The 24,520-nt window shown below is 45.8% G+C and overlaps 1 protein-coding gene across 9 annotated transcripts in view; it reads right to left on the bottom strand.

Annotated features, from left to right (window-relative positions):
- The window catches only part of APBB2 (amyloid beta precursor protein binding family B member 2), a 308,601-nt gene that overhangs the window by 169,901 nt on the left and 114,180 nt on the right, over positions 1-24,520 (bottom strand). For 7 of the 9 annotated variants that reach the window (XM_084799082.1, XM_084799070.1, XM_084799080.1 and 4 more), the window contains exon 3: positions 2,869-2,965. The exons of 1 other annotated variant lie outside the window; for it this stretch is intronic. The gene's annotated coding sequence lies outside the window, so the exon portion shown is untranslated. Of the gene's footprint in view, positions 1-2,868; positions 2,966-13,831; positions 13,855-24,520 lie in introns of those variants that run through there. One more of the 9 variants, XM_084799076.1, reaches the window with a different exon arrangement.

Genomic DNA, 24,520 nt, shown 5'->3' with positions numbered 1-24,520 from the left:
ACGAAAACTCCGATTCGACACAAGAGCCTCAAAAAACAACCCAAAGTACAGCCGTGTACACTGCCAACCCTTGACTGCTATTCTGATCACACTGGATGATAAAATTATAAAGAGAAGAGATATTTTTGTTGTTGTTTTTCTGTGAAATGTTACCCAGGGAACAGTCTGACCCTACTGGGACACAGTCCTGGCACTGGAGCCCTAAGTCATCTTAGCTTCCTCGTCTTGTGTGAGAGCAGAAAGGGCCACCGAGTTTGAGGTCTCCTAGAAGCTAGGCTGCAGATCTCCACAGGCAAACCTTGTGGAGTAACAGCAACAAATGAGAAACAAAAGAGGGAGGAAGAGAACGGGAAAGAAGCTACAGAGATGAAGGAGGGGGCTGCTGAGGCAGGAGGCTGCTGAGGGAGGAGGCTGCTGAGGCAGGAGGCTGCTGAGGGAGGAGGCTGCTGAGGCAGGAGGCTGCTGAGGCAGGAGGCTGCTGAGGCAGGAGGCTGAGGGATTGGTGGGGGCACAACACCACAAAGATGGGAACAAGAGGGTGAGAGCTACCTTCTAGATCCAAGGAAGGACAGTTCCAGGTGACACAGAACCCTTGGAAAAGGAGGCCACTCACTGTCCTTCCATCACAAACAGATACAAGTGGTCGCCTCAGCAGAAACCTTGGGACAGCAACTGGAAGCCATCTCCACTCCAAGGCCAGCTGGACATACGCGTGGCCCAGTGAAAGGGAAGGAGAAGCAGTTTCCTCTCAGAGAGCGCTCAGCAGGAAGTGCCCCAGGAGAGAAAGGGATGTTTCCTTGAAAGCCATTGGCAGCACGGTCCTGTGCGACTTAGAGGCCCTCAGTACGTTCTAGAAAACCGCGTGGCTAGCAGGTGGTGTGTCTGTTCCCAGATTTGAGGGGGTGGGGGTGAAGGGCCATCATGTCCACAAACACGCGTCTCTTGTACAGACTGACTTCTTCCACTCTCCTGAGAGCCCAAGCAATAGAAATGTAAGTATCTTGAAAGAATCCCCCTCACAGCACTTTTGGGTGGATCCCGCAAAACTAGCATTTTTATAGGTCAAGAAGGAAAAGGTCAGATCCTGCCAAAGTAAGTGGGTCAACAGTGGTTCGTGCTATTCTGGCTTTCCCTTAGAGAAAGAGTAGGGAACACACACACACACACACACACACAGAGAGAGAGAGAGAGAGAGAGAGAGAGAGAGAGAGAGAGAGAGAGAGAGAGAGAGAGAGAGAGAGACAGAGAGAGACAGAGAGAGAGAGAGAGACAGAGACAGAGACAGAGAGACAGAGACAGAGAGACAGAGAGACAGAGAGACAGAGAGACAGAGAGACAGATCACAGATTACTTAAGTTTTGAGGGCCAAGAGACAAAATAGAGATTACATAGGTACTTACATAACTACTTAAAATGTTAAAAGTTTAAAAATATAGAGAGATCCACCCTCAGCTCCCACGGGCATTGGCCACAGTGTGTCCCTTTCTCTCTACAGTACCCAGGTACCCATGTTACCCTGGTGACGCCTCTTTGCGAAAGCAGCTCATCTTAACTTCTGTCTTAGTTATGTTTTAAAAGGTGCATTTATTTTTATTTCATGTGCATGGCTGCTTTGCCTGCAAGCATGCACGGACACCCTGTGTATGTGTGCGGTGTCATCAGAGGCCAGAAGAGGAAAAGATACCCCGGGACTGGTGTTACAGCTCACTGTGAGCCACCATGTGTAGGTGATGTAAAGCAAACCCGGGTCCTCTGGAAGAGCAGCTCCTTGGCCACTGAGCCGTCTCTCCGGCAACAGCAGAGCTCTCTGAGATATCCCTGTTTGCCCCGGTGCTGCCTGCTTGCTGCTTTGACGGGAGCCTGTGCTCCATGCTTCTAATGAGCAGGCTTTACTGCACAAGCACTCGAAGGGGAGTCTGGCCTTCCTAGGGAGAAAACAAAGCCTGAGCTGCACTGGGAAATGGGGCTGCAAGGTGAAGATAAATAAATTGCACTTCAGGAGCAAAGCAAGTGCTGAGGGGAAGACAACCCAATACCCAGGGTGACCCTGACCTGAGACCAAAATTCTAGCGAATCCATAGGGAAGTGCTAAAAGTAAATGGATTATCCACACAGCTGGAAGGCCAAAGGGAGTAGAAAGTAAGACAGGCGAGGACATCGGCCTAGGGGGAGACCACTACATGGGAGGTGAAATTCTCTACCTGTGACGACATCACATTAGTCAGGGGGTGGGGACCTTCAGAAGAGCAGGCATACTGTTCTCAAAACCCACGTGAGCTCCAGTGTTGAAAGACAGAGGGAAGACCACAGTGTCTGCCTGCAGGGCTAAGACAAGAACCAAGCCACCCTACCCAAAGCACACAGAACAAAGGCCAACCTCGATGGTGCCACTCTAGGACCATCTTTCTAAACTGGGTCTTTTTAAAACTGGAATTAAAACATTCACTGGGAAGTGGTTTTAGTTTGTGGCATTCTTATTGTTTTAATACATTGTTTCATACATTGTAATCAAAAAGAGAAAATTGCTTGAAAGGCTATGTGTGAATGGATACACAAAAGAGCCATCTGGTCTTATATTCGTACTTAGTTATAAAAATACTAATTTAGATAACCTTTTTTCCCCCACTTCTGATACAAAATTTCAGCACAAAACAAAACATTCTCTTACATTTCTAAATACTCTTATTTATATCTTATAGGCATTCGCTAGGTTAGTGTCCCGTGATATTCTACAAGGAGAGAAGAGAGGGAGAGAAGAGAGAGAAAGGGAAGCGAGAAGGGAAGTGGGAGGAAGGAAAGACAGAGGGAGAGAGGGGGAGGAGGAGGAAGAGGAGGAGGAGAGGCATGCAGGCATTGACAGATACGTACATGAGCTGCCTGGACATCCGTTGGCCTCTGGGTACCTTCTGCCCATAGCGACAGTCAGTGTGTTAGCAGGGGACTCAGGAAACAGTGGGATAGCTAGCTGTTGAAGGAGAAGGAGGAAAGGTAGAAATAAAAGTCTTAGGATAATGATCACATTTTTTTCATTAAAATGCTAATGATAGCCACCACCTTCTAGATAACCATATTTATGAATTATTCATTGTCACAGGCAGGATGAGAAATCTGTCCCTGCAGGCAGGCACGGAGCCTGCAGAGGGTCACCATGTGGCCCCTGCAGCAACTATGACAAAAGAACACGCCCCTGAGAATCCCTGGTCAGGGACGTAAAGTCCAGCAGTCCCAGGACATTAGGCTCATGAATATGCATCTTCTTAATCAATGGCATGGATGGTATTGGTTTGGCCCTTCACCGTGACTCCTGAACTAACATCTTGCCAATAATGCTCTAAAAACTCAAAAGAAAAGAAGAAAAAATTTATTAGATTGGAGAGGCTACATTTCAAAGCGATTAAAAAAAGAAGAGAAACACTTCTAAACTCATCAACTCCACTCTCTGCTGCCTTCTAAAGGTAACACATATGCACAAGCCATTTTTACGCAATTTTTGTGCACATTAAATTACCAAAAACACAGGCTGCACCCTTATTCGAACTCAAATGTTCAGCTACAAAATGAATAAAATGGCGCCTCCATTTCTAAGGACAGTGGTGCCCTGGGCTGACTGATGGTCTTGCACAGAACGGGTGCTGCAGAGCAGTAGTAAGTGCGATGATTTGGTTGCCATCCAGCAGAGGCCTCTGGCCCAGACAAGAAGAGGTTAGGGAAGGCATTCAGCAACAGAGGGTATCTGCTGTGTCTAAGGCTGGACTGAATTAGCCAAGCCTTGTGGGCGACAAGTCGATGGAAAAGGCAGTGGGGAGAAACTACACCATGTGTCTTACTGTCCTTGGTCTCACTCAAGAGTGACACCTGAGTCACCAGGCCAGGGAAAAAGACTGGAGCCAGCTGGCAACTCTGTACCCGTCCGTGTCAGAGGTCTCTCACTAGAACTGGTTGCAGATAGCTAAGATGTAGGTGTCAGACGCATTACACTTTCTCTGTATGGATTGGAACGGCCGGGGTGGAAGCAGTCAGAAGAGCGAGCCAGCCTGCTTGTTAAACATCCGGGCAGGAGAGGCAGGGTGATGACGACACAAGATGGTGGAAGTGACCAGGGAAAGGAGGAGACAAGTAAGCAGTTAGAAACATCTAGATCAGTGATTCTCAACTTTCCTAATGCTATGACTCTTTCGGCGCTACTTCATAACTATTAATTTTGCTACTGTTACAAGTTGTAACATAAAGATCTGATGTGCAGGATTCCCCGTGTGTGGCCCCTGTGAAAGAGTCACTTCAATCTCCCAAAAGGGTCACGACCCACAGGCTGTGAGCCGCTGATCTAGATACTAAAGGGAGGACAACTTGATCAACTGCCTGCAGGTCAATGGTAGTAGAGCTGAGGTGTACAATGCCAGAGAAGGTATAAAAAGACCAAAAAAAAAAAAAAAGCCAGTATGCAGCACTGAAAACTGAGGTATAGAGGATTCGTGGCCTGGTGAAAGAAAACAGAACAAAGTACAAAAACAGTTAAAGAAAAAAGTTCTGCTCTGGTCTGGTCCTCTGTGCCTTTCCTCGCTCCTGATTCCTTCAGTGTGCAGCTGCCAGCACCGAGCTCTTACAAAGCAGCCTACCCTGTGTGCTCGTCCACTTACTCGGTTGATGCTGTCCTCCATCTGTGTCCTTCATGCCACCCACCCAGTCCTCAGTCAAGGTGGCCAGTGACTTGTCAAATGTCAAAAGCTTTTTTTTTTTTTTTTTTCATTTTTGTCTTCATTCGCCTCTGAATCCCAAGGTGCTTTTCCACCTCTGTAGCCTGGTCTCTGTTTCCTGCTCTGTTGTTGCTGGAGCCTGTCTCTTGGCACTAAGGGTGCAATCTTCTCTCTGCCCACTGCCCTTCAGTGGTTCTCGGACACTGTCTCTGCCTCTTTATGTGATTATTGGTCTCTGGAACTCGACCCATCCCTCCCCCCCAATGAAAACCACTCGACCCCGTTCAAAGGTAAACAAACACACGTGCCCGTATCTATGGAAGCAGGGAAGTGCATTTACTGGCAGAACTAACGCAGTGTGTGGGCGAATGGCGTGGGCAAAAGTGCTCCCTAAAACAACCTTAGGCTCTGGGTGCTAGTGTCTCCATGTTCAAGGTTTGCTTCTAGTCTCACTAGCCGCAGCCGTGGCTATGGCTCACTATCCGCCTGTCTTTGTGAACCACTCCGATCCTGACACCTAGAAGCACAACCAGCCTTGGCAGCAGCAGGCAGACACAGGCAAATAAAAGCAAGAGTGGGGAGGGAGAGCGGACAGTGGCACCTGCTGGAGCCTTCCCAGACCAACGCCCTTAAAACTGCCTACGCTGGTTCTAATGGGTTCGGCCCGACAGACTCCTGTGTCTGAATGCTTGGCCATATGGAGTAGCACTATTAGGAGGTGTGGCCTTGTTGGAGGACGTGTCACTGGAGGTTTAGAGGTCTCATATATATGCTTAAGTCCCACCCGGTATAGGACAATCTAGTCTCCTCCTGCTGCCTTCAGATCCAGATGGAGAACTCTCAGCTCCTCCAGCACCATGTCTGCCTGCACGCTGCCATGCTTCCTGCTAGGATGGAAATGGACTAACCCTCTGAACTGTAAGCCAGCCCTGATTAAATGTTCTCCCTGGTAAGAGCTGCTGTGGGCACACTGTCTCTTCACAGCAATAAAACCCTAACCAAGGCACTGCCCACACACAGTCCCACTTTCCCTGCGGAATAGGAACGGCAGGAGCAACTCAGCTGCTGGAAGAAATCCCAGTAACGGCCAAAGCAGGAATGTTCATTAGAAACCAAACAACGGAAAATACCTTGAGGAGCAGATGTGCAGTCTCTGTGATCTCAGACACCCTGGGGATTTTCTAATGGTTTTGCCTATTCTATACGGGCATGAGATCCAGGCCACCACTGCAGTGACAGCCTCCATGTGCTCCTCACTAGGTTCAGCCACCACAGAACTGGTACCAAAGCCAGCAGAAGCCACTAACTAGGTCATTTTTTTTTTAAATCCCTGGAGCATGAAAGACAGTCAGCATGCAATAAATGTAGAATGAATCAATAAACCAGTATATGACTGAATAATATTCCCAACTAAGAGGCAAGGAGGCCAATTAAACAGTGAGAAGAGAAACAGGCTGCTGTCCTACCCTCTCTGACTCAAAGGAAAACTGTAAATCACATCCAATTACATTTATTTTACACAAAAGAGAGTTTTTATGAATTCATAACTAAATAGCACAAGGTTGCTCTCCAAGATCATGGAGAGATGCTCTTTAAACAGGAAACAAGTTGGTGCAAAGATTCTGAGCAAACAGAGGGACAGGAGTTGCAGGCTACATCTGTTTGCCTGCTGCAGGGCAGGGTCATCACTAGCGCTCCGGTGCCTCTCCTCCCAGATGCTCGCCCTCATCATACGCTGCCTGGCTTTAATCCATGGGGACCACAAGATAAAACAGCGAGGAGAGCACCAAGCCTCACCACCCACTACCCCGTACGTTCTGAAAATTCACCCCAGGTGCAGGCTGTGTTTCTGTCCTAATATGTGTGCGATTATAGTACAGTTTCCCTTCTAACAATACATAACCTCCGAGACATCACAGATCCCATGGCGCATGCCTCACATACTGCACAGAACACTGTAGTATCTGTCCAGAAATGACCTCAGTGACAGAGCTTTCAAAGGTGAGGGGTCGTTTCCTTGGATGCACTATGGGATAGGTTCTTTGGGTTTGAGGTTTTGGTTTTTGTTGTTGTTTTCCCTAAACTGTGAGAAAGTAACTTGATCTTTCTAGTCTGACTCTGCCACGTTGGTAACAACAACAACAACAACAACAACAACACACACACACACACTTTTCTCCAGTGCTCAGGTGGGCTTGCGCTTTGACCATGGTGCTCACCGGCAGCACAGAACCAAGGCTTTGAGACAGCCATTCCCCCTTTCCGCTCTCAAAAGGCAAGGGAGCAGGAGAAACACCCACTGCTCTGCTGAACGCAAGGCAGGGGTGAAAGGAATCTATCCGCCAGTCCAGAGTGTTGAGTGTGCAGCTTTTTAATTACCATATTTATGATACTACCCATAACATATTCCCCACCACAAACATTCTAGCAGGTCATTAATCCTTGACAAGTACATTAATGTGTCCCCCCCTCTCCTGCAAATTCTTATTGTGCTGATGTGGGGCAAAAATGCTAAGAATTTTCTTCAAAGTAAATATGTCAACAGGCCTAGCTACTGCTGGTCCTCGATTAACTATTTCAAGATAGTATTCCTGTGTAAGTACGTGGAGTTACTGACCTTAAATCGCAACCCAGAAATACTCTGCTGTTAAGAACGTGGCAAGACTTCTGCTGTTTAAAAATCTCAATAAGTACACCATTGAGAACGGTCCAGATTTCCACTGTAGTTGAATGACTATCTGTCTCAGCAGCAAATGGGTTTAATTTCAACCACGGAGGATTAATGCTTTTCTTGGGGAATTCAAAGTATGATTAGTCATTGTTTGGTAGCGCACGGTCATCGATGACACCACTAATTATTTTGCTGTGTTGGGACACGAACATAGGCAGCTCCAAGGAAAAGGTACAGGTCTGGCGTGACCAGGAGGGAGCTGTGTTTCTTCTACCATGAGGCGCACAGCACGAATCGACAGTCAGAAGGCTACAAACTACACTACAAAAAAACCAGAGGAGAAGGCAAGCTATTGCCCCAGCCTAGAGCCGAGCTCCCACAGAGCCAGAGTATGTAAGGCTTGACTTCACGCGTGTGCTGCCGGATGAGGTAACGGGGAATGGTTTGCCGAACCTTTGGGGCACACAGAGCTTTTGTCCTCTGGTCCGCCGTCTGTCTATGGCAGCTAGGCTTTGGGGGTTAGTTGTCTGTTGCCACCATCCACCCCGCCCCCGCTACACAGCAGCTGCAGTACGAACCTCTCCTTTTCTTCAACTCAGCAATGGTTTTAAAAACCACAGTACTGAAGCATAAGAGAACAAAACTTAACATACCAAGTTACAAACAAGGTCTGAAGTGTACAAGGCTGACTGAACACACGAGGTTGCTGAGATGCCTTCTTTCTTACTTTATTAGTTCTTAGAAAATTCCAGTATCAGTCTTTAAGCATTTGAAGTAACAGTGCAAACACAGGGAGGTCTAACACAGGCCCTGTGATGGTACTTGCTGAGTGACCCCTGTTTGTCCACAAGCCTTCTTTTAGAGAAATTTAGCAAGCAGAGCCTCTAGAAACAATAGAAATAGTGGCTTCCCTGTGAGCTGTCGCTGGAAATCCACGAACATACTTGAAACCTGCAGATGGGAGGGCTTTGTCACTGGACCAGTTAGAGATTGGAGGCGGGGGATCAACTAGCTTTTGAAGCTACATCTGTAAAATGGGCCCCCCATGCCTCCTCTATAAAGCTCCCACTGAGAACAGAACAAAAGGCTCTAGAGAGAGAAAAAAAAATGAATGAAAAAATTAAATAGAAACACAGTGCATAAGCCACAGACCTAACAACGTTCTTTCTCAAAATATCAACAGTAATGATTTTAATTAGTAGTATAAGAGATGTGGGTCTCATGTAGTCTAGGCTGGCCGGAGCCAAATAGTTATCAAACACTGCTTTTTGGCTAGTAAATAAAATGTCCTTAACTACTCAAAAAGAAATGGGTTGTGTTTCTTCTTTCACATCCAGCTTAAGTTCTTCTTCTTCTCCTTCTCCTTCTCCTTCTCCTTCTCCTTCTCCTTCTTCTTCTTCTTCTTCTTCTTCTTCTTCTTCTTCTTCTTCTTTTTAATAGAATGGGCTTTTTCTCTTTGTAAGTATAGTCCTTGCAGTAACTGTTATAGAACAGGTCTGCTACCTAGCAGTGTGTGAAACATTTTCATATAGAAGGCACAAGGTTCTCAAAGACAGCACCAAAGAAATCAGGGGTGATAAATTCTCGGGCTTTCCCCCTCAGCGACGGGATTTACTCCTGTCTCCGCCGGGAAGGCTGGAAGTGGAGGTAGTTACCAACCTGGTGGGTCCTTTGCTCCAGGCTTCGCCCGAATCCCCAGGCTCCTGAGCTGGCTGTTCTCAGTTAGTAGTGCCCATCTCATGAAAGAGGTCCCTGGTGCTTGGCAAGAGGCTACTGTTCTCCTTATTCCAGACCCTTCCTCTCTAGCCTCTTATTCCGAGTACTGTTCCTCAGTCAACAGAACCCATTCTTATGAAGAGGCCACAGGCAGTCATCAGTCAACTGGTCACATGGTCATGTGGTCATGCGGTCATGCGGTCATGTGCTCATGTGCTCATGTCTAAACTTTTGTTCTGATAACTGTCAGAAGGAAACTTTTTCCCAAAGTTGTACTGTGCTCTAATGATGTCAAAGACAAATTGCTTGGGTCAGACTCTCTTAGTGTGACCCAGCACTGGCTCACTGAGTCTTGTTGAGCCTGATTTCCTGCCTGTTGAAAACTGATCCTCTATCAGCCATAGTGGGATTTGTTGCTGTTGTTTATTTGTTTGTTTGTTGGGGGAGGGCTGTCTTAGTTAGGGTTTCGTTGCTGTGAAGAGACACCAAGGCAGCTCTTATAAAAAAAAAAAAAAAGACACTTAATCGGGGCTGGCTCACATTTTCAGAGGTTTAGTGCATTGTCATCATGGCAGGAAACATGGCAGTGTGCAGGCAGACATGGTGCTGGGGAAGGAGCTGAGAGTTCTACATCTTGGCCCAAAGGCCACAGAAACAGACTGTGGGTCATAGCTGGACGAAGCTTGACCATAGGAGACCTAAAGCTCACCTCCACAGTGACATTGTCCCCCCAACAAGGCCACACCCACTACAGTCAGGCTGCACCTCCCTGTGGCCAAGCATCAAACCCATGAGTGCCCCCTGGCCATCCCTACTCACACCACTCCAGGGCCACCCCGTATTCCCCTTAAATGACCGGCTTTTCTCTTTATTTGCTTTTACTTCCCTTTCAGAAACAGAGGCAGAACATTCCAGAACTAGCAAAGGAGCCTGACGCATGCTATCCAACGCTCCACAGACATTTCTCACACAAACCAGCTTGACTTCCATGTACCTGAAACCCAGCAGCCCAACTCCTCTTGTGAATAATTACTTCCCCCGTGCAATAAAACAGGGAGAAAAGTGTGAATCTACCAAAACTAAGGTAAGGCAAGCAAATCTCTTTAAGAGTGCTCAAAAAATGATAAATTAAAAAAAAAAAACACATTGGGGGAAAAAGTAAGGAAAGAGAATAAAGTTGTTATCGTAGCTTCCAGCAACATCCCCATCATCTGTTTTTACCAAGGCCACTTCCCCCCAAGCTCTGAATTAAATAATCTGATCATTAAATCTGTGAAAACCACAAGGGATGTGCCCGGCTCATTAAAAACCGCACGCATGTGTGAGCCTCGATAACGAGGAACAACATCTATTTTGGTTTTTAAGGACAGAAGTGCTTCCTGCCCGCTGCTCAGTGCAGAGATGCTTCTAGCAGCCTTCAGCCTGTGACAGATGCCCCGAGAGTGGGTCTATCTTGACGACAACACGAGTCCTCCCAGAAGCTCCCAGAACCTCAACCTTGACTTACCAACAAGGACCACAAGGTGTTCAAAGCGGAAGCCGGCAGCTCCGCCATGCGCAGCTCAGTGTCTTTAAGGTGCTGTCAGCTCTCAATCGGAAGCTAGGTCATAGGTCAGCCTGCTTTATAGCCACTCAAGACTCTGCACGACTCAAAGCGTTTAAAATTGGAACCGGCTGCCCTTTTGTTTTACAACAGATGAGTAAGGCCAAAGAATCCTTGATACAACTTAATTACATTCAGCACTGCAGGAAATTCATCACTCTTTTTTAAATTTTAGAACAACGTAGTGATAACAGGCTTAGAATTTGCCAGGGTCTTTTTTTTTTTTTTAATTCAAATTTTGTTTTTTTATAATTTCCTATGTGAGTACTAAATTTACATCATTTCTACCCTTTCCTCTCCCTGCTCCATTCTTTTTTTTAATTTAATTAAATTAATTTATTCAGATTACAACTCAATTGTTATCCCACCACTTGTATCCTCCCGTTCCTCCCTCCCTCCCGCTTTCACCCTATTTCCCTCCCCTAGGTACAGGACCGAGGGGGCCTCCTCCCCCACTACATGGTCATAGGCTATCAAGTCTCGTCTTGGTCCTGCTCCAACTCTTTACATATCTCCCTACTCCATCTTGAATCCATGACCTCTTCTTCAATTATTAGTTTTACACACACACACACACACACACACACACACACACACACACACACACACACCCTGCTGAGTCCATTTCCTGTTGCTCACGTGTGTAAGGCTGATGAGGAAGGTTGAATGAGAGAAGATATTTGGTCCTGACTGTGGAGTTGTGTTTGTACCTCCAGAGATGCACGCCTACGGCACCGCCACATTCTGAATGAACGCTACCTGAGTACTGGAGAAGCATTCCCCAGCATTCTTCCACTGAGTCTACAGAGGTGTTTCTCATGGGAGTTCAGTGCTTGCAGAGCATGGACTATAGAGACAGTAGTCCTCAGAAAACAGTATTTCTTCCAGATTAGATATGACCCAAGTCATCTTATGGAGAAAACTCAGCAAGACTGATGCTGAGACCCTAAGGTGAAGGAGCCATAGTCTATAATGTTGGAAAATAACACTTGTGGCATTACTCTTACAGCTTTGGACCAGACTTGAAGTGTTAACCAACATCCCCCATCACATACACCAACCGCACAGGATGCTCCAGTGAGGTCATTCTGAAAGTAGCAGAACAATCTCTGAATAAACCTGAGAAGAGGAAGAGCCACAAGAATCCTTCTCCAGTGGGCAGGACAGCCACGTCCCCAAGAAACCTTAACCCTCAAAAGCCGATTGGCCGGTGACTTCAGCTGCATGTGGCAGATTATAGTCATGTGTGCATCTCCAGTCCCTCGTAAATGACATAAAGTGAGGGGCCAGAAATAAAATCAGAATGTGCCAAAGAATGGAAGAAGATGAAAGCAGTGGAAATAATTTAGAAGACACAGAAAACAAACAGGCCTCTAACGAGTGATTCATCAAGCCAGGGCAAAGAAAATGTAAATGTCTCCCACTAGAGCCATCAAAACGCCGGGAACAGGACCTTTTAACTTTCACGGTACAGCTGTGAGAATAGGGCAGGGGCCGGGGGTTGGCTGTGGAAACTGGAACGTCGCTGGCAAAGCAGGCCGCCATGTTTCCTGTCATGAGGGCAATGGACTGACCCTCTGAACTGTACGCCATCCCCGATCAAATGTTTTCCTTTTTAAGAGTTGCTATGGTCATGGTGTCTCTTCACACAACAGAAACCCTAGCTAACATATCTCCCTAAGCGTGAAGCTGGCTACCCTCTCTACCCTCAGTTGAAAAATACATGTTTGCTCTTGGCATAGGACCCAGAGAAGGTACAGACTCAAGGACCAGGAACAACGGACAGTAGTGGTGCCACACAGAGTGCAGGGGCAACACTCGTAGGCTCCCAGAGCACTGGCAGGGGAGGAGATGAGAGGAGTTCCCTGAAGAAACATGACAAAGGCCCACAGTTATCAGGCTAGGGGCAAAGGCTCCTGAAAGCCATTCCATGCCAATGTCACCAGTTATGAAGCCTCGCCCTAGGACTGTCACATACAGAAAAGTGATGGGACATAACTAGCAGGCAAGTGGTAGAGGAGCAGAGGTGAGAGTCAAGAACTCAGGAAGGAAGCAGAGTCAACCTCAGAAGCAAAGCTCAAAGACACACATCAATAACCATCTATAAACAATGAAAACCACAACCAACCCCAGCAGCCAAAGAGATGATTTGGCCATCTGATGTCCACTTCTGGCTTCCATGGGCACCTGAGCGTGCATGGCACACACACAGAGGTATACACATAAATAAAAATGAAAATAAAGTTAAATGTTTGGGTTTTTTTTTTAAAGTCACATACAAGAAAAAGGTAAGGAACAGCACTTCACAATACAATACACACATACACGCACACACACACACACACACACAGAGAGAGAGAGAGAGAAAGAGAGAGAGAGAGAGAGAGAGAGAGAGAGAGAGAGAGAGAGAGAGAAGAAAATGGAAGAAGCCCTCCAAACTTTTCAGGGACAGTGATTCCTACTTTTTATCCAACATCAAATGAAAGGGAGGAATAAATTATATTTTCACATGTGCCAGACTGAAGAAAATTACACCAGTCACACTTTCTGAAGAAGCCGCTGGGCAATGTGCCTACTCAAAGGGTCACAGTATAGAGATGGTACCCAATGAGCACGTCAGTCAAGAATTCCCACATGAGGGCGAAGGAAAATTGCAGGCCAACCACGGAGCAAAATGCCTCGAGGGTAAACAGTCTAGAAGGAGCCAAAAAGCTGAGGACGCCAGGAAAATGTCACATAAAATGATTCACAGAAACCTGTAGGACGGGCCACTATGTGACCTTACTTGAGAAACTGACTTTAAATAAACTGGGTAGAAAAAAAAAAACATAAAGCAAACCCAGAAATTAGTAGGATACACAATAAATAAATAAATAAATAAAAAGCCATAATACAGCACAGAGCCGACCCGAGAAAGTATATAACTACCTTGAAGAATAAAGGGCAGAGGGTAAAGGGAGGAAGAATAAAAAGATCTAAACCTTTAATACCAAACCTTCCTTGAGAGGAAACCGGTGTCTTGGCTTCTCTTCCTATTGCTGCGATAAAATACCCTGACAAAAAGGGTTTATTTTAGCTCATAATTCAAGTGCAACTCAGCAGGGAGGTCAAGGCAGCAAGGGCTTGAAGAAGCTGAACACATCTCACCCGTAACCAGGAAACGGCACATGATCAATGGATACGGCTGCTCTGCTCCACCTCAGTTAGCATCAGCATCACGATAACCTTCATAAGCATAAGACAACCTCACGGGGGAGTCTAGATCCTGTGCAGATGGCAATTAACTCCAACCATCACAAACTGAAAACAAGCAAGAGAAACTCCAATATAAGTGTAGTAGTCTGTTAAAAACAGAAGAAGAACTGGAGGAATTAAACAGCTATAACAAGCAACTACCCAGACGATGGTGTAAATGAGTACACAGGGATGGACAAGCTTTATGGCTGCGATTTAAAAATCAGATTTTAGGGCTGGAAAATGAGCCAGTGGGTCAAAGGTTCGTGGTTTAAGTAGGAGGACCAGAGTGCAGATCTCCAGCCAGGCACAGCAGTGAGCATCTGTAACCATGGTAGCACAGCCGGGCGTGGTGGCGCACACCTTTAATCCCAGCACTTGGGAGGCAGAGGCAGGTGGATGGCTGTGAGTTCGAGGCCAGCCTGGTCTACAAAGTGAGTCCAGGACAGTCAAGGCTACACAGAGAAACCCTATCTCGGAAACAAAACAAAACAAAACAAAACAAAAAACAAACAAACAAACAAACAAAACCACGGTAGCACAGCAGCGAGCATCTGTAACTGTGGTAGCAAGCATAGCAGTGAGCATCTGGAACCGTGGTGGCACAGCACTGAGCATCTGTAACCACGGTGGCACAGCAGCGAGCATCTGGAACCATGGTGGCACAGCAGCAAGCATCTGGAACCATGGTGGCACAGCAGCGAGCATCTGTAACCATGGTAGCACAGCAGTGAGCATCTGTAACAGTGGTGGCACAGCAGCGAGCATCTGGAACCGCGGTGTTGAGGAGGAAGGGTTGGATGGGGGACAGGAAGCTAGCTGTGGCTTGAGAGCCTGCAGCCTAGATGATAAACTGAAAGCTACAGGTTCAAGGAGACCCCCAGTCTCAAGGGAAATAAAGCAGAGAGAAAAAGTAGACACCTTAATATTCTCTGCTGGCTTCTGTGCCTTTAATGACATATATATACCCACACACACATGTAAAACACACACATCTATTTTTTAAAAAATGGAAATAAACCAATGAAATGCACAAAATCACCCAAGTACAAAACAAACTGATGGGGAAGTTCATTGTCTGGTTACAAACAAAGAAACAAATAAATCCTAGTTAGCTCCTTCTGGTGAATCAAGCTGCTATATCAATTTTATTTATTTCACTTTATTACTTTGGGAAACACGGTAAGAAGTCAAGGATAACCGGTCTTCACAGTTGCAGTTTTTGTCAGTTAGCACCAGGGCAAGAGCAAAAGGGTCCCTTGGATACCAGTGCACTCTGGAGAACTGGGTTGCCTAGCAAGACAGTTCACAGTGGGTAAGGCCACTTGCCACCAAATCTGACAACCTCAGTTCAGCCTCCAAAACCTATTTAGTGAGAAGAGATCTGATTCCTACAAGTAGTCTCTGACCTGCACACATGTACCATTGTCTGTGTGCAGCCACACATACACACCAACAAAAATCAATCAATGTAATTTTAAAGTCAGCCACCTTTGTTGTCACGAGTTCACCCACTATAGTTCCAGATGGGTGAACAGTCCAGCCACTGCCTGTCTCCTTTTCTACCAAGCCCCGCTGCAGCTTCCTGCAGTGGACCAGATCTGATGGGCAAAGGAGAGAGAATGTCCATTTGAGCCCCATTCCTTGGGGCTCAAGGAAATTCCTTGTTATGCAAGTCTTGCTAAGAAACTTACTTTTCAACATAAAAGCAAAAATGGCCAGATACGCATCTTCCCAGAGTCCTTTGCAACGAAGGCACAAGCACATGACTCTCTCTGCCTTAAACCAACCCAGGAATTTAGAGTCACAGGTATGAGGAGGCTGTCTAAAGCGGCAGGGATACAACATGACACAAGCAACAGCAACATCCGGTGCTCAGAGGCAGCAAGAGCTGAGGGACATGGCTGGCCCTGGCTGTCTGGTCTATGTGGGGTTGTCACTATAAACACCAATGCGTAGTATTCGGCAATGGCAACCCTGCAGACACTAACACTAGTGTATGGATTTGGCTATAAGCTGGTCTTCTAACCCGGAGCCTACCTGGGATCCGTAATACATTTCCTCTCTTCTTCAAGCCCTCAGCCAGTCTCCATCACTTCTACGTGAGAGGTCTGCCTACTGTACGGCCTACAAGACACAGGCACAGAGTGGTACTGGTCTTCTGAAGGAAAGGATGAAACGTGTGTGGTTCTTAACATTCCAGAGCAGAAAAGAGGACCAAGAGGGAAGGTCATGTTTTAAAAAAACAGATGAAACTTTGTTTCTGGAATGCTGTAAGTAAAGGGCGTTTTTTTTTTTCATTAGCTCTCCTGTTTCTTCCATTAATCACCACACTCCGTGTTCTAGCTCTCTGATTGACTGTACAAGAAGCACCCTGAATCACACCTAATGGGAGTCTCCCTGCTAGCCAGAGAGTCACACTCAAGAATCCTACTGGGAGGGCAGAGGAACAGTGGGTGAGGAAGCACAGTTTTCTTTGCTTTTCTGCTTAGGCCCAGTCTTCTTTGAATAGAAGTTGCTTGGAACCAGTGGTGAAGAACTACACATGACAATGAAAATGCAAACCAAGCCATCCAGAGATCGACACTCAGCTGTGAACCATCAACACCACTGAAAAGCTGCATCCATCAGCGCAGTGCAGGGCATCTTCGAGGATGCTGATGGCAGGCAGCTTATCTGAACATGTCTTAGGCTAACCATGCACATTTTGCAGACCAAGCTAGAAGTGCAGATAGACATCTCAGAACAAACTGTTGATGTGACTGAAAGGACTTCATAAAAGAGGCAAACGCCATAATAACATAAATAGAGACAAGAACACAGGGAAAGAAAACAACTCACTGTGGTAACCACTTGTCTCTGGAAACTGAGGAAGCCTTTTGTGGCAAAGAAGAGCTAATTTTTGTTGGTTGCAAAGGCAACATACTCTATAAAGACAGTTTGCAGATAAATGAACAGCTCAGTGAACACATCCAAATTTCTTTACTGGGGTGTTTTCCTGAAAGACTTGCCAAGAGATCAATTCCCCAGTTCCAGCAGTCAGGCTGAAAATCATCCTGGGTGCGAGGGGACAGTTTTATTTTGGATGGTGATGTAAATCCTACTTTAAATGCCATCAGCTGCCAGGTTATCTTCACTATATATTCCTTGCGCTGTGAGTCCTCTTAGAATACCTAACAGCCATTAGACACTTTCATTCTGTAGTTAACCAAATGTGTTAATGTTGTGCTTGAATAGTGTTTGTGTGTGTGCATGTATGTATGGGCACGCATGTGGGGACTATCAGTCAATGCCAGGTGTATTCCTCGAACACTAATTTGCCGAGGCAAGGCCTCTCAATGGAGTACACTGATGGCTGCAGTGGCTGGCTAGCTTCTGGATGGTCCGGACTCCTCTGGTTACAGACACTGGCTGCTACAGCTAGCTTGCATGGGTATTAAGGGAATCCAAACTAAGGCCATGGCGCTAGCACAGCAGTTACTTTACCAACTGAGCTATCTCCCGAGTTCCCCTGTGTGTTTTTAAATTTTCATGTTTCTTAAAGTTAGTATATAAAGTAATGCGCTTCATTATGGCATTTCCATATATGCCTTTTGTTTATTGGCCTGCTACTCCTCCCTCGCATCTTTGCGCCCTCCCACAGAGGCAGCTGTCTCTACCCCCCTGTGTTGTACCATCCCACCTCCTCAGAACCCCTCCTTCCCCACTTACGGTCCCCATTTTAGCTTCATGACCAACAGCCACAATCACACCATTATATGTAAAAGTTACAAGCAAAGATTTCCATGTGATAGAGGGCAGCAGGTATCTTTGTGAGTCTGGATAACCTCATTTAATATAATCCTTTCTAGAGCCGCCTGTTTTCCTGTGAAGTTTCACCATTTCAACTTTCTCTGTGGCTTAATAAAATTCCGATAAGTATATGTCCCATCACTCATCTGCTGGTGGGAGTCTGCAGTCGTTCTGCTTCCTGGCTAGCATGGACACAGCACGCACAGACGCCCCGCCCTCTCTGTGAGAGGAGGGACAGGACGTTGAGTATATGCCCAGGGGTGGCACAGCTGGGCTGTAGGGTAGCTCTACTTCTAATGTTTTTCCCCTTGAGAGATCTCCATGTTGAGCACTACAGCCGTTGCACTGCACCGATTTCCTCTCGGAGTGATGAATAACCTGTCCTTCCCTCCATCCTCACCAGCACACGTTGCTTCACTCAGTTTTGTTCTCTGATGACAGCTATTCTGACTGGGGTGAGAGAGAGGACCGAAGTCATTTTGAATTAGCATGTCCACTTCCAAATTTGTCCTACGAATAGCATTGTCCTCATTATCTTTTATAAACCATGCATACAGATGCATATGCACATAAGTATGTATGTATGTATGAGGATTAAACCCAGGACCGTGTGTGTGTGTGTGTGTGTGTGTGTGTGTGTGTGTGTGTGTGTGTGTATGTGCGCATGTGTGTTAAGTAAGCACTTTATCACTGAATCACACCTCCAGCCCCTCTATACATATCAATGCAAATTAGTCTCAACAGCATAGGAGGCCAAGTTCAATAGTACATAAAAAAGGTTATACACCGTGACCATGCTAGATTAATTTCTAGAATGCAAGGATAGCTCAACATATGCATTATCAATTAATATATGATATATCAATTAATGTACTAGTACTACACCATAAATTAACAGAAAAAACAAAAACATCAATCATCTTGACCGATGCAGAAAAGGCACTGACAAATCCAACTCCTTTTCATGATAGAAATACTCAACGCACTTGGCACAGAAGGAAAAATACTTCAGCATAATGGGAACATAGATGAGAAGCTCGCAGTTCATGTCACACCTGATGACACGGGCTGAGAGGCACTCCTTCAAGGCTCAGGAAGACAACAGCAACATCATCCTAGGTGTGTCTTTCAACACTGGAAAAACAATTAAAACACCCAACTCAAGCTGTACTCTTAGCTCTGTTTGCAAATGACACTATCTTACATGTAGAATATCTTGAACATTTACACACACACACACACACACACACACACACACACACACACACACACTCCTGTCCAAAAAGGTAGGAGGAACGAATTCAACAAAATTGCAGGGTATAAAATAATGTACATGCAAAAATCAGTTTTATTTCTATATAAAACAACAAATAATATTTTCCTAAAAGGGAAGCCTGAACTCTAAAAACTATTACTACATGGTCAAAAGGAATTAAGGAAGAGCCAAATAATGGAAAGGCACCCTATGCTCACAGATTAGAAGACTTAATATTAATTACATGTCAGTACTACGCAAATGAAGTGTGAATTCAATGTAATTCCTATTCAAATCGCAATGTTTCTTGTAGAAGCTGAACTCTACATATTAGAAGGCAGCCCCTAGGGGACAGGTGAGTACAGGACCTAAAAGTAAATGCAAAATACCAAGATGAAAATGCTAATCAAAAGCAGACACTTAACCCAATACAAAAATCTCGTAAGATCTGTTATTATTTCATGTGTACGGTGTCTGCCTGTATGCATGTCTGTGCACAACACTCATGTGTGCTCACAGAGGACGCTAGAGGAAGGTGTGGGTTCCCCTGGAACTGGAGTCACAGATGGTGGCAAACCACCGTGTAAGTGCTGAGAATTGAACCCCGGTCCTCTGGAAAAGCAGCCAGTGCTTGTACAACCACTGTGCCATCTCTCTAACCCTTATACTGCAATTTTGGTTCAAGCACTACCTAAACACAAAAGCTCACAGTCACGTATGTGAGCTGTAAGTCCAATTCAACCTTATTCACTAGCAGGAAAAACCCCAACATACAGTCTGTTAAAGCTCGTGGAGTTATTGCATAGTTCACTGAGTGAGATATTGACACAAACCCCAACAACTTAAAATAACATTAAGGAGAAAAATTTTAATTTAAATATTTTCCTTCCAGTCATTTTCTTTGAACCTGACTAAACCTTTGTTCTAAAAAATTATTTTTTTAAAAAATGTTATATTTTGAAATGCATCTGCATTAAATCATCACTGGTGTGGAAACACTAAAACTAAATCAAAACCGGCAATCAAGGTTTCTAGGAGTGGGTCTAAGTCCCTACACACAACACCGCACCCCCCACCCCCCACCCGCCCCCATAACCTTTAGATGCCCTTTCTTGAAGGCTCCGCCATCAACCAGCTGCAATTACAGTTCTCTTTTAAACAATTGATTCTCTCACATCGGACTCTTTTAGCTCTATGCATTTTCCTTTTTTTTTCTACTTGTTATATGATATTAGACACTAGTCTGATGCCACTGTGCTGACAATACATTCACATTAAGCTAACTGTCTGTACGCCAGGAAGATTTTAAGATACAAAGCACTCCAGGGGCTTTATCAGCAAGGCGCTTTTTAACATATCATCGAAAGCAGATTCAGAAATTACACCAGATGAGCAAATGCAGCTAGGACTGCACCAGAGAAATGGCCTGCACGGTCACCCAGCACGCCGAGAAACCACACAGCACCCTTCAAGGCAGGAGCCTGGGAAACTACCATAAAGAGCGTGCTGTGCATTTTGGGGGGCTGAAGGGCTCTGCAGAGGCAGAAGACCAGAAGAGCCACTCTAGAAACTGCAGTCTCTCTGCGGGACTGAAAGCCAATGGCGTTTCCCAGTGACCCGGCTGACCACTGCCCCGCCTGCCCCTGTGGGCAGAGATGTGGTTTGTAAATGTGTAGTCTGCCATCGCACGCCATGTGCTGCCTGTGTCTATCTGCTCATGTGTTTGCCCCAGCTCCTCCCTTGCCCAGCCTAACCGTCTCTCCTAGTGTGCTGAGTTTTCTTTCTTTCCTCTTACTTCCTCATTTTCCTGCTCATCTGAGCCACCAAAACTAGTCCTCAGGTACCAGCTATATACCAGGCAGTAGGCTCAGTTACCACAATAAAGTGGGGACGCTCAGGGCACTTCCTGCGGGCTAGCTGTCCAGAGTATTTGTCTGCCAGACATTTTACATCCCCGAGACAAGTGTCACTCTGATCTCCACAGAGGAGCTGAAGCCACAGCGAGGACATGGTCTCCCCATTTATTTTATGACCTGACTCAAAAGAATGAGAAACAAAAGCTGTTGTTAAGGATGTGATCTTTGCATACAGCATTCTAAATTCTCTGAACCGGGACAATGTGGCCTTCCTGAGACTTCCTGCCCCGCAGACCTTGGCAAGGGGCTGACTGTAAAGTCGTACTTACCAGGGAATTGTTAGCACACTGCAGAGCATCTGGCACCAAACACCCAGTCACTAAATATCCACTGAGTAAATGACAGTTGAGGGGCTTCTGGCTAATCAGGGTTTTTTTTTTTTAATTAATCCCAATTCCTCAAGGTTCTTACCCCCTTAATATTGGACCTTTAAAAGCATCTCATTCGGGTACAAGTGCTGGGACCAAAGTTTGAAATCTCTGCATGCAGGCACAGCATGCATGTGGGTACACAGACACACACCCGCATACATGCACACACACACAAGAGCACATACACACACACACACACACACACACACACACACATACACACAAAGGCAACCCCATTATAAAAACAGCTAGGGAACAATCAACATCCCAAATCAAATCCCCCAGATACTTAATAGTAATGTGATATTGAGCACGATTCCTACCTACATTCTATAGACTACTTTTCTTATCAATAAACAAGATAACAGTTTGCAATGCTCTGCGGTACTTGTGAGATTTGAAAACAAGTTATATAAAGAGCCACACAGGAAACCTTGCTGAATGAAATCATCTGCCATTCTATTCTGCAGCTCCAGACCAAAATGTAACTATCAAAATCTAATTTGCCAAAGCAGAGTTCATTCAAGCAACAGATATGCATCAGGCGCTGACAATACCACTAGAGTCGGCTTGCTGCTCAGCATCAAAGGAATAGTTTAATATCTGCCTGTGAGTGCAGGAAAGCAACAATCAGTTCTCACGGAGAGGAGGGAAGTGTACAATCCAATCTTATTTTCTCATCAAAGCATTAAAGGATTACCAGATACAGCACACAGGAGCTTTTCTGCATGACCCTCACAATGGAGGAAGGCAACTTGAAAACGGTTTTCATGGTCTACAAGTGCTGGCAGTTCTTCCTTTTCTTTGTCTCTGTGTGTGTGTGTGTGTGTGTGTGTCTCTGTGTGTGTGTGTGTGTGTGTGTGTGTGTGTGTGTGTGTGTGTTGTCAATCATTGAGCATCTTCCTCTACCACTCCCTGACAAGTTTTTTGAGACAGGGTCTCTCATGCCTCTGGAGCTCACTGATTGGCTGGCTGGACTGGCCAATGAGCTCAGGGCTCTTCCTGTCTCCATTCTCCCAGTGCTCAGATGACAGGCCTGCATCACCACACCAGTTTTACGTGAGTGCTAGGCAGTCTCAACTTGCTTTGTTCACGATCAATGATGCGTAAGACAAGGTTGTGTTGTTGTTGTTTTCATTTAAAAGAAGAGCAAAATTAAGCTGCCACAGACCGTAAGAGTAAGATCTGACCTACATGGTGAGCCCATTCAGTGCTACTGGTTTGTCCAATAATCTATCATAGAGAAAAAAAAAAAATCAAATTGGAAGAAATATATCATGGTGTCTGTGCAAACTGAAATTTATGGAAGAAAATGAAATCTGGCACTGGCCACTGCTTGGTTGATTTTGTGGTGGGGACACAACCATGTTCCCTGAGCCCCACTCGGCCACTGCTTCTCCCCTTTGGGCCCTCGGCGACCCATGGGAGTAAGAAGCTCCTGGCCTTCTATTTCCGGAACACCTGAGCTCAGGAAGCTATATAAAGCTGTTTCCCTTCCCCCTTCCCAGGACAGCAGCACAGACAAGCTAGAGCTCTCCCAGAGGCCACTTTCCAGTCTCTGCTCACGGCTGCTCCCTTGGTAGATAAAGGAAACCCTAGTTTTCCAAAGCACCGAGCAACACAGTATTTTCCATCCTCATTAAAAAAAAAAACAAAAAAACAAGAAAACAAAACAAAACAAAAAAAACCTATCACTTTTCTGTTTTCCTAGGGTATCAGAGCACAAAGCAGAGTCCCAAACATGACCTTGTGGTGTGTTGTGCTGGGACAGCACAGCATCTATAAAACAATGCATATTGAGGCTTGATGTGCTGGGAGAGAGAGACACCCTGGTATCTAACGGGTTTAGCTATAGTATAGTGCTTAGGGGAGCAAAGCAATGACCTAGACCGTTGTGAGAAACAGACCACAGAAGGTGCTAAAAGAAACAGACGCAGTACGTGGCAGCCAGTGACACACTTCTGCTCACATACTTAGTCCTGAGAGCCTCCAGGCGAGAATGTGTCTGGTTACTGTAAACACTGTAGAGACTCTGGAATATAAACCCTATTCTGAATAAACAAGTATTTCCCATAATCATGCTTCTTTCTGAAGGCCAGGCAGCTTTCAAACAAACAAGAGGCTGAGATCCGTTTCCCTTTCACTGAAGATGATGCCGGAGCTAATGTTCAACAACACTAATGTTCACCAACATGGGCACTGTTTGTAGCCTCATGGGAAATATAGACAAGGTGTAGTACACACATTGTTTAATTAACATAAAAATAGAAATATACGTATTAAAAGGATGACACAACAATTTTGCTTTCAGTTCTTTCAAAGAGCCCATGGAAACTTTTTGAACATGTCTCCATCTGTCACCAGGGCAGGCGCTTTCTCAAATAATTAAATACTGAAACCAAGAAGACCTTTTTTTTTTTTTTCCTGCTTCGGGCTTGCTGTTCTTTTTTGTTTCTTTGACTCGAGGCTGCTCTGCCTAGTCCAGGCTAGACCTCACTCCCAGACCTCGTGACTCAGTCATCATGCTCAGGTAGACAAGGAAGGCTTTACAAACAGATCTATGGGGCAGCAAGATGGCTTAGCGGGTAAAGGGGCCTGCCTTCAAGTCTGACACCTGTGGCGGATCCCTGAGGCACCCACCCCGGAAAGAGAAAACCAGCTCTCAGACGTTGTCCTCTGACCTCCCACGGTGCATGCATTTCCCAGCCCTGTTCCACCCCATACACAACAATAAAAAGTAATTTTAAAAACCCTTGTTGGACTCTCACGCCCAACTCGGGAAGGGGGGTCGCCGTGAGAGACCTTAAACAAGAGCCTCAAGATTGAGGCCAGATACAAAAAAAAAAAAAAAAGGAGGGAATGAGAAATTGTAAAATTATAAAATGTAAGACGCTTGCTTGCCCTGCCCAGAGGCTTCTCCCAGTTCTCGTTACTACTAGCCTCAGAGTTCCACCCTAGTTCCCAGAATAGCTACATGCGAGCTCCCTGTATCAGAGGTCCCATATGGTTTCTAGTAACCGCCCTAGGGACCCACACCCAAGTCCCCACAAGAAGTCTCCCACTGCCAATGTCCATATGGTTTAAGCTTGATAAGGAACCCCATGTGCTTTGCGGGTTTTGCCCTTAAAAACTAGTCTGTAACAGCTACTCGGGGTCCTTCACCTCCCGAGGGCTGAGGGACCTTGGCGCGTCAGCAATAACAATAAACCTTTGCTTTTGCATCAGTGTGTTGTGCCTCGAGTGGTCTCTCACGGCGACCCCCCTTCCC

This window comes from Acomys minous, assembly GCF_964271855.1.
Source record: "Acomys minous genome assembly, chromosome: 10".
Lineage (NCBI taxonomy): Eukaryota > Metazoa > Chordata > Mammalia > Rodentia > Muridae > Acomys > Acomys minous.
The sequence above is the reverse complement of the archived record's forward strand: the minus strand, read 5'-3'. Positions and strand labels throughout refer to the sequence as shown.